Here is a 9,149-nt window from a genome sequence, read left to right on the forward strand (position 1 = left end):
TCCCAACCAGATATTCTGGCTGGATGGATTACTGAAGCCTTAGCCCAATCATGACCCCCCTAGCCTTCACTTGTAAAATGTCCCTCAAAGTGACACATACTAACCAGGAAGAAACTCAAAATGACAACAAAAAATCATGAAATGACTATAAATAGACACAAAACCATGGAGAGATGTGAAATGATGACAGAGAAACACAAAAACAACAAAAAGAAGCTAAACAACTATAAAGTCTTGGTGTCTCACTCCTAAGCAGGAGAAGTGGTCGAGCATTTTATGTGTCTGTGCCCAGGGGCCATTACTTCTGCCGTTATCAGGTGTTACGTGAAATATTGTGGTGTAGCTCAACTAATTTTTAAAAATGTAAAAAAAGAATTGGTAACGCTTTATAATAAGGTCCTTAATAACCATTAATTAACAAGTAATAAGGCATTGTTCTCGCTTTAGATCCGGTAGTTGCAAAAAGCATAGTTAACTTATAATAGATTAGCAATAAAGTATATTTTAATATCAATAAGCAAACAAAATAAGATTAATAAAGGCATGGCAAAGACATAATGGGTGGGTCATGGGTGTTTGTAATGCTATTATGAACAATTATAAGATACTCATGAGGCTTTTATTCATGTTCTTAAGCATTTGCAAACTGTTAACAAGTTTCTTATTAGTGCTTATAAATCTCTTATAGCCTGCTATTAACTGTATTCGTATGCCATTATTAACACTTCTATAAGCTTATAAACACACAATAATGTTAATAAGCATCTTATAAGGACTTACAAGGGCCTCATTACTTGTTAATTAATGGTTATTACAAGGACCTTAATATAAAGTGTTATCAAACAATTTTGTTAGAAAATATGAAAAACATAACAAGAAAAATAGTCAGTTAGCTTGAAGTAATGTGTTAATGCTGAATACAGAATGTACTGTCAAATAATGGCTAAATAGTTGAAATAGCTAAATGTCTCACATTGACAGTTTGTGTATGAACAAATACTGCAACAAAATTAGTGAAAATGCAAAATGTTGTTGCTAGTGTTGAATCATATCCAGTTAATAATAAACTGAAATGGATAAATTTGTAGCCTGATTGGTGGTGTTGATGAAGGATTACTTGAGTACATCTGAAGGTTTGTGGTTGTAGATCTTAAAAGAAAAGGAACTGATCTGGGTCACCACCTCAGAGAGCCACTGGGTGGCAGCACAGCAGCAAAAATGCACTTAACAACACCAACACTGCACTTTATCTCTTGTGCAATATACTGTATCTGCAATCAATTACTTGGTTGCAGAGCTTTCAGTGAATTTCACAAAATATATCACCACTCACACACACACACACACACACACACACACACACACACACATGTTTGGTATGTTGACAGCAAGAAACGCTTTCCAGACCTGCATCTGTTGTTTTATTCCTGCTGTTTCTTTGTTTCCCATGTCTGTTGTAATGAAAACAACATTAAATTAAACTTTTCACAATGACTGTGTTGAGAACAAAATACCCCATAATGTTCTTCATACTGACTGAGCACATTGGAGCCTCCTTATAGTAAGAACCCACATACATCCCACACAGTATGATTTGCTGCTGTCATTTTATATATAACGTATTGGATGTTAATAAATCCTGCTGGCAATCGTACAGAAAGACATTTTTATGCACTAAGGGGGTATATATGGAATTGGGTCGATGCTTTCATATAAACTGGCTAGCAGCACCATCAGTACATATATTTTCAGAATGGATGACCACACTGGGGACTGAATCACACATGCTGTCTTGGTGTGGTGGACACACTGAGCCGCAGAGACACAGTGGGTGTAAAAAGAGAGCAGAGCCAGGACATATCTGAATGCAGTGCTCTAAGAGCTTCCGAAGTTAATTAGACCCCCTTGTCGTGGAGTGGAGCTGCAGCAGCGCCCTGAGCAGAACTGTACGTTAATCAATACCCTCTTCCTGCTTCGCTCATGACACAACGGATCATGGGCACTAAATTAGCACTGGGAGCGCTGGTTGATCAATAGCCATAGACAGTGCAGCTCAAGGGGCAGTAAATTAATGGATGTACATGGCAGAGGGGAAGTGTTTTTGAGCCTGAATGGGCAATGAGGGGGAGATGGGTCACTGTCTGACTCCTGTTGTGGGGTGTGAAGACGTTTATCTGTGCCAGGCAAAGAGCTAAACCGGCAGCTGCGCCTCGTGCTGGAGCTGTTTCAGATCTCATCTGACCCTTCTTGAGTTGGAGCTAAATGTGCAGTGGTCCAGGAAATCCACTGATCATCACTGCCTCACATACATACATGAGTGTGTAAAAACATCTGTGCTTGGAAAAAAGAAACTGGCACGCTGCCTGTGAAGAAACTTAAAAAAGGCAAGAGATTTCACTCCCTTGTGACAACTTAAGGTTTCTTTTATTCCTGCTCCCCTGCTGTTCATCCTGTATTGATGTTTAGTTGCAGTGCGTACCGTGTGAAGGGAAGAAAATCCCATCTGTTTTCATTTGACTGAGCGTGTGTGTGTGTGTGTGTGTGTGTGTGTGTGTGTGTGTGTGAAGATGATAAAGGAAGCAGAGATCAGGGTTGATTACATACTGATACTGGCCACATACTGATAATGGCCACACGCTGCATGCAACAACTGGAGTTTTCCCTCTTCGTTAACCACACCGCTCACACACGACGACTCTGTCATGATGATACGGCTGCAGACCTCGGCCTTTCATCTGAAGAATCCACAGCAGCTGCTTTTTTTCTTTCTTCATGCTCTCTGGGGTCATACATATGCTGCTGAGGATGATGAGAATGAAGAAGATGCTACATACTATACTATATATACTGTAAAATGTAAACTGTTACTGTATATCTATTGTGAATCTTATAGCGGATGAGATCCAGCTTTGAAACATCATGGCTAGTTCTGTTAGAAATGAAAACATAAATAACAGCACTGAAAAGTATTGTATCAAGCTTGAATAGGTATTCATTGTTGTCCAGCACAAAAAAAAGAACTGAAGTACTGAAAAGCAGAAGAATGGACAGTGCAAGGAAAGCACAGCACACATACACTACAGCATACTCCATGTATTTTGAAGGGAACTTAAAAATAAATGAATTGTATAGCCTTGCAATAAAAGTCTCAAAGAACTTCACAAAGGCCACATGATTAAAAACCCTGGGGGAAACTTTGGAAAAAAGGCCTCACTTGTGATGGCCAAGCATGCAATGGCACTGCCTAACAAATTACATTTTGATTTAAAAATAACAGTATCAAAAAAAACAAATCGTAAAGTAAAAAGAATGCCAGCACCATCTCAATAAGCTTTTACATATTGTAAAAAATACACACACAGCTACATGTAGGAGATGTGTTTATGTGTGTTAATATGATTGTATGTTTAGACAGATCTGTATTTGTGCACAGTATAAGTTTGTATTTATAAATGCAACATATCTCCTGTTCTTCTCTAATCATTAATGTAAATACTTTTTGGGCTTCACTGTGTTAAGAAAGTGTTATTTTTCCGCCTTTTCCTGTTTTTTTTTTGTTGGTATTTTTCTACTGTATAATCACTTAGAACATGATTCTTTTGGGCATAGCCAACAGATCTAATTAACTAGTGCAGTGTCCTTTCAGGGCGCACCCAATCGGCAAGCATGCTCATTCAGAGAAGGGGCGATTGCTTGGTCCCCGGAAGTGCTGCTTGCAGCATTCTCGAGAACCACTCATCAACCTCACACTCGACTCTGCACTCCCTTGGGTTCCCGGCAATAAGCCCACCGAGTGTGGAGTCGATTGGATGAACAGTTCTTGAGATAGAGATTGAGACAGTCGTACATACACAGTTAGAAATAAATTCCAGGGTTAGATGCTGCTGCTACAGTGCCACGTGTTGGCCCTGCCTGCCTACAGCATTTTTGCAAATTTTGAGGTCCAAAAATCTTAAAAATGTACTTTTTCCCAGCTTGTTCCATAGAGATTCTGGGCCACATTTGGTGACGATTGCTCCAAATTCATAAGAGTAGTGAAAAAACTGATTTGGACAATATTCCAAATGGCAGATACTTGATCTTGACGAGTTTTGACGAGGTTTTTGAGGCTTATGGTTTCGAAAATTTGCTTTAGCGCCACCATCTGGCCAAATTACACCACATTGTAAAATTGTACTCCATCAGCCCCCAGCAGTTCACCCAAAAGTGTGAAGTAGATCAGATAAACACACGCCCACGTGCACCCACACCCACACACAGACACACAGAGAAACAGACGCACACACACACACACACACATTCATTCCTTGCTTTATAGTTTAACCGTATAAGAAAGAGGTCCACTAAACTATGAAATAGAAGAAATATTTATACTTCTCATGTGTACACCTCTACATGAAATTGTGAATGTTTGTCCTGCAGCCTCAGTGGTAGTTTGTACATTTTTCAGCTAGCAGAATCATCATATAAAAGATCAGATATCTAATGCAGGCTTCAGTTGTTTTCGTTAACACAAGCCTCAGCTATATATTCCTCCTATTAAAAAGTATCAAACACATGAAACACAGATCTGTTCCTGGAGTCCCTCATGTTTTTGTGCAGTACTGTGGGGTTTCACTTCTCTGATGAGTATACATGTATCTAGGTTCTTTGTGCTTGCTGACTTGCATGAAGCACACATTCTGCACCTGCAATGCTCGTTATAGATCTGCTATCTTTTGTGGTTTTCTTTATGTGCATTTAGCTGCATGGTCTCCAGGCAAAAGCAACACATCTGGGCAGTGTGTGGTGGCAGTCACCTATTGCGAGGAGATAAAATCAGCATAAAAGCACATGTGAAACAAAGCCTCAAAGGTTTGTATTTACATTGCGGGGATGCGGACATAAACTGCTGGTGGCTTAAATCCCACTGGCTTTGAATTAATTCAACCTATATCATATGCGCAGCCTGTTTAGAGGTTTAACATGGCAGCCTTTACATGAAATGCATACAGGATTTGTCTGAATAAGCATATTTGTTTATTTATGTTTTCCATTTCAACCCATTAAAATGCTAATGAGTATATCTTGCCAACTATTCATATGCAGATAAGAGCTTGTGAGGCTCGGATGCTACAGTGTGCCCCTGCTGCATAGTTGCCTTTGTTTAATGAGGATTTTTTGGGAGCTTTCTTCCAGTGTGTTTGGGATGTGCATACATAACAAGTCAGTCCCTAAATAGAGCTCACCTCCTGCTGGTAATGAGGCCACAGCTCACGGCATTAGTTGGCCTTCCTCCCAAAAATGAACCGCTGTTTTATGCTTACGGTGATTCAGTTCATATTACTTTCTGGCTATTTATTTTGACTATACAATGGTTTCCAATGAGTCTAAACAGTTGACAAACTAACTGATAGATCACCTGAATTAAAGACATGTATTTTAGTTATAAAATACCTTTTAACCAAGTTATTTCATTCATAATGCTGAACTTGCTTGTTTTTCCCATATTCACTTGTGGGGTAGTGAATGGTCTTATTCATTATGCACATGACATAATAAATAAAGTATTTCGTCAAAAAGTCACATTATTGAGCTCAAGGGTGAATGTGGCTCAGAACTGACTGTATAAAGACCTCTGTACAGTGAGGGAGTCTTGCTTTGTGTATCATGCTGGACGCTATAAAAAAGCAGCAGTACGTTTGCTCATTCAAAGGAGCTTCCCGTGAAGAATCTTATTGGATTTTGGATGAGGGTTGGAATAGATGTTGTGTCAGTATGCATATGAGGAAAGTCTGCTTTTTATCTAAACATTTTTTCTGTGTATCACTACAATAAAGATCACCTTTCCCCCCTTTTTTTCCATGCAGAAATAGACTGCTTCTGCCATTCCAACCTAATGAGGTTGCACAGAAATTTCAATATGTCTAGTCTGCTTTCATAAGTCTGGCAGGGAATTGGATTTGGCTCCAGGGTTGATGAAGCTTCTGCATGCCTATACACATCTGCGCCAGTTTTGACTTGAGCATGGTGTTATGTGCCTTTTTTCAATTTAGATGGATTTTTGTAAAACAACATTCTAGTTCAATCCATCTTGTTCTTTCTTCCCTACAATTCCCTAAATATGGACCCTTTTTTTAAACCTATTTTGTCCTTGTTTTCCCTTCATATGAAGGATACCACACTTTTCTTTCTTTCAGTCATAGATGTGCTTGTACTTGATGTTTAAAATTAGTATGAGTAGATATCAACATTTTGCTTATAACAGATAATATTTTTTTCTTCCATTTAAAGATTATCCTCCTAATTTATGACATACTCTGACACTGTTAATTTGCTCCGCCTCCACTCACCATAATCATGATCAATTGTTTATTCTCAAACAGTACAGGTTTTTTTTTAATGCCCCATGAAGATGGCCTTTACAAATCAAACTAGCTTTATATTGCTGCAGCGTCTCAACTCCAGGAAACATTACAAAGTAAAAGTAGTAAGAGTCCCAGCATTCATCCTTGGGGGACACCAGGACACCCTCAGAAACCATCAAATTACTGAAGTCTTTTGGACAGCTAAACAGTGTGTCCAGTTGATTTTGATATTATAAGTAAATGGGGTCAGTGTATAATATTTGTATTGGTCGAACACCTTTTCAACATTGGGCAAGGCTTTAAAGATATACTATGCATGATTTTCTGAAAAAAGTAAAGAAAAAGTAAAACAAAACAAAAACCAACTGCTTCAGCTATTTTCATATAATGTATGTTTCCATACATGCTCATGTTCAGTAATGTAATCAGTTTTTACTCAACCTAACCATATAGTTGTTGTTTTTTGCAGAAACTTAACCATGTATTTTTTTGTTTTCCTAACCACATAGTTTTGGAGCCTAAACCTTGAAAAAAATTTAGCGGGCAATTTAATGGTGTCAAAACAACCTTCTGAATGTTTAGCTGGTGGAGCAGGCCCCTTCTAAGCCATATGCATGAGGCTGATAACAACTGATAGCAGCCATTGAATAGGCAGATAATAGGGTGTCCTTACCCTAAACATTCAGGGTTAATGCCTTACCTCAACCATCTCACAAGACATTTTTACCACCCAGACAAAAGCAGACAAAGTGAATCTAGAATTTGCTTTCACTTTTGTTAAGTCCGAGAGGAGGGGTAAAGTTTGAATGTTGTATTCAGTATGCAACAATGACTGCATAGTGTGCCTTTAATAAATCATGAAACCTAGAAATATCTAACACATTTTTCGTGGTTTACAGAGCAGAGGCTGTAGCAGACAAAAAAGTAATTCCACCGGCAGGCAGGGATGCACTACCCAGGAACTGTGTCAGACAAACAGCAGAATCGATTCCAGTCAATCCTTATTGATTTTTTTGTGTTACAGTGTCAACTTGAACAGAAAAAACACTGAAGGTAACTTTCCCTCCATTTTTGAGGTCATGTGAACTTATTTATGGTGACAGTGGCAAGAAAAGACATGAAGAAGTCAAGGAGTATGCCACTGAGACGAATCGCACCATGAAGTGGGTCAACTCTCCTGGGCATGCTCAGAATGGATGATGGTGACACAACTGAGCTGCCATTTGACAGCTGCTTCAAAATCTATATATCTTTTCAGTTAGTCTTTGTAAACAACAGACACCCATAGAAGCCAGACTGTGAGTGCTCAGAACAAAAACACAGTCAGTAAAAGCAACTGAAAATATTTAGGTGACAAATTGAAAGCTGGTAATTATGCAATTTGGGATCAATGTGTGTATATTGCCATGCATCTGAGCACATCTGCATGTGGGCTTGTGAATTACTTTTAGTGATGCATATTTATCAGTGAGGGGCTGCATGGTGTTCTGTGCCTGACTAAACAATTTGACACCCTGCAATTTCCTAAAGAGACACAAACCCCAATTGCCAGAATGAGTAATTGTTTCACAGCATTCATAAACAAACAAATGCCTCAATGAGCACAGAAAGAAAATCCTTCGCTGTAATGTAGGTTAATGCACTGTAGGTCAGGGATTGGAAAATGTGTGAAAGTCAATACATTGGTTTTGGATTCAAAAGCATCATTGCAATTAGTTTTCACAAAAAAAGAAGTCATTAGAATTTTCTGGCATCATTATTCTTCTTGTCAGACTGGGATGTTGCAACACTGTTTTGTAATAATGTTTGGTTAAGTGGCTTTGACATTATTATTGCTCAAGTTAGCATGATTGCTTAAAGGGGTTTTTGTTTTTCTAAATGTCAGGAAGTTGCAATGTTAAGATTCATCTCCGATATGCTCAGAAAGTCACAAAGCACTGTATTTGAATTGAATTGGTGAAGCGGTTTATTTTTAGTTGTCATCCCCAGAGGCAAAAGGGAAAATGGTTTAACACGGGATTTTATCCAGTGACATCAAACTGTCTTAGATGAATTCCCCAAAGCATGTGAAGCCAAAACATTTTCATAGTTGTAACATTTGCCACAGTCTTCTCCAGTTATCTAGCTGTAATATTTCTAAAAGAGAAACTGAATATCCCCTGCTATCTCTCTTTTAATCGCACACACACACACACACACACAAACACACATACACACACACACACACACACACACACACTCACACACTCACACACTCACACACACACACACACACACACACACATACACACACACACACACACACACACACACACACACACACACACAGACACACACAACTTTTTGTCTGTGTCTTTGTCGCTCATCATGCAGACCGCAGTCATTAATAATGGAGGGCAAGAGTCAGCACAGACAAAAGAGAAGAGGCGGAGCTTCAGACAGTTTGGGAGATATGAGTGGCTGCAACGACGCCACTTGAAAGCATGTGTCACATCTTAGTAATTTATCAATGTCTACAGTTCTCCCCAATTTTCTGTACTTTTGGTCTTTGAGCAGAAGGAAGTATCTTATTATCCAGGCTGGTGAAAGTAGCTCAGGTGATATTGACATCTGCATACTCTGCTTTTTAATTGAGTGCAAGGATTTTAAATTCAAGCCTTGAACAAGCATATCTGTACTTATATGAAGAAAATAAACACAACATCAGGATGTGTTTCTCTCCAGTGACTGTGTTGAAGCTGGAGCGCTGTGTGCGACACTGATAGCACGGGAAGCGAGACTACTGACCAAAACATCCCAGGC

Source organism: Centropristis striata, chromosome 7, assembly GCF_030273125.1.
Source record: "Centropristis striata isolate RG_2023a ecotype Rhode Island chromosome 7, C.striata_1.0, whole genome shotgun sequence".
Classification (NCBI taxonomy): Eukaryota; Metazoa; Chordata; class Actinopteri; order Perciformes; family Serranidae; genus Centropristis; species Centropristis striata.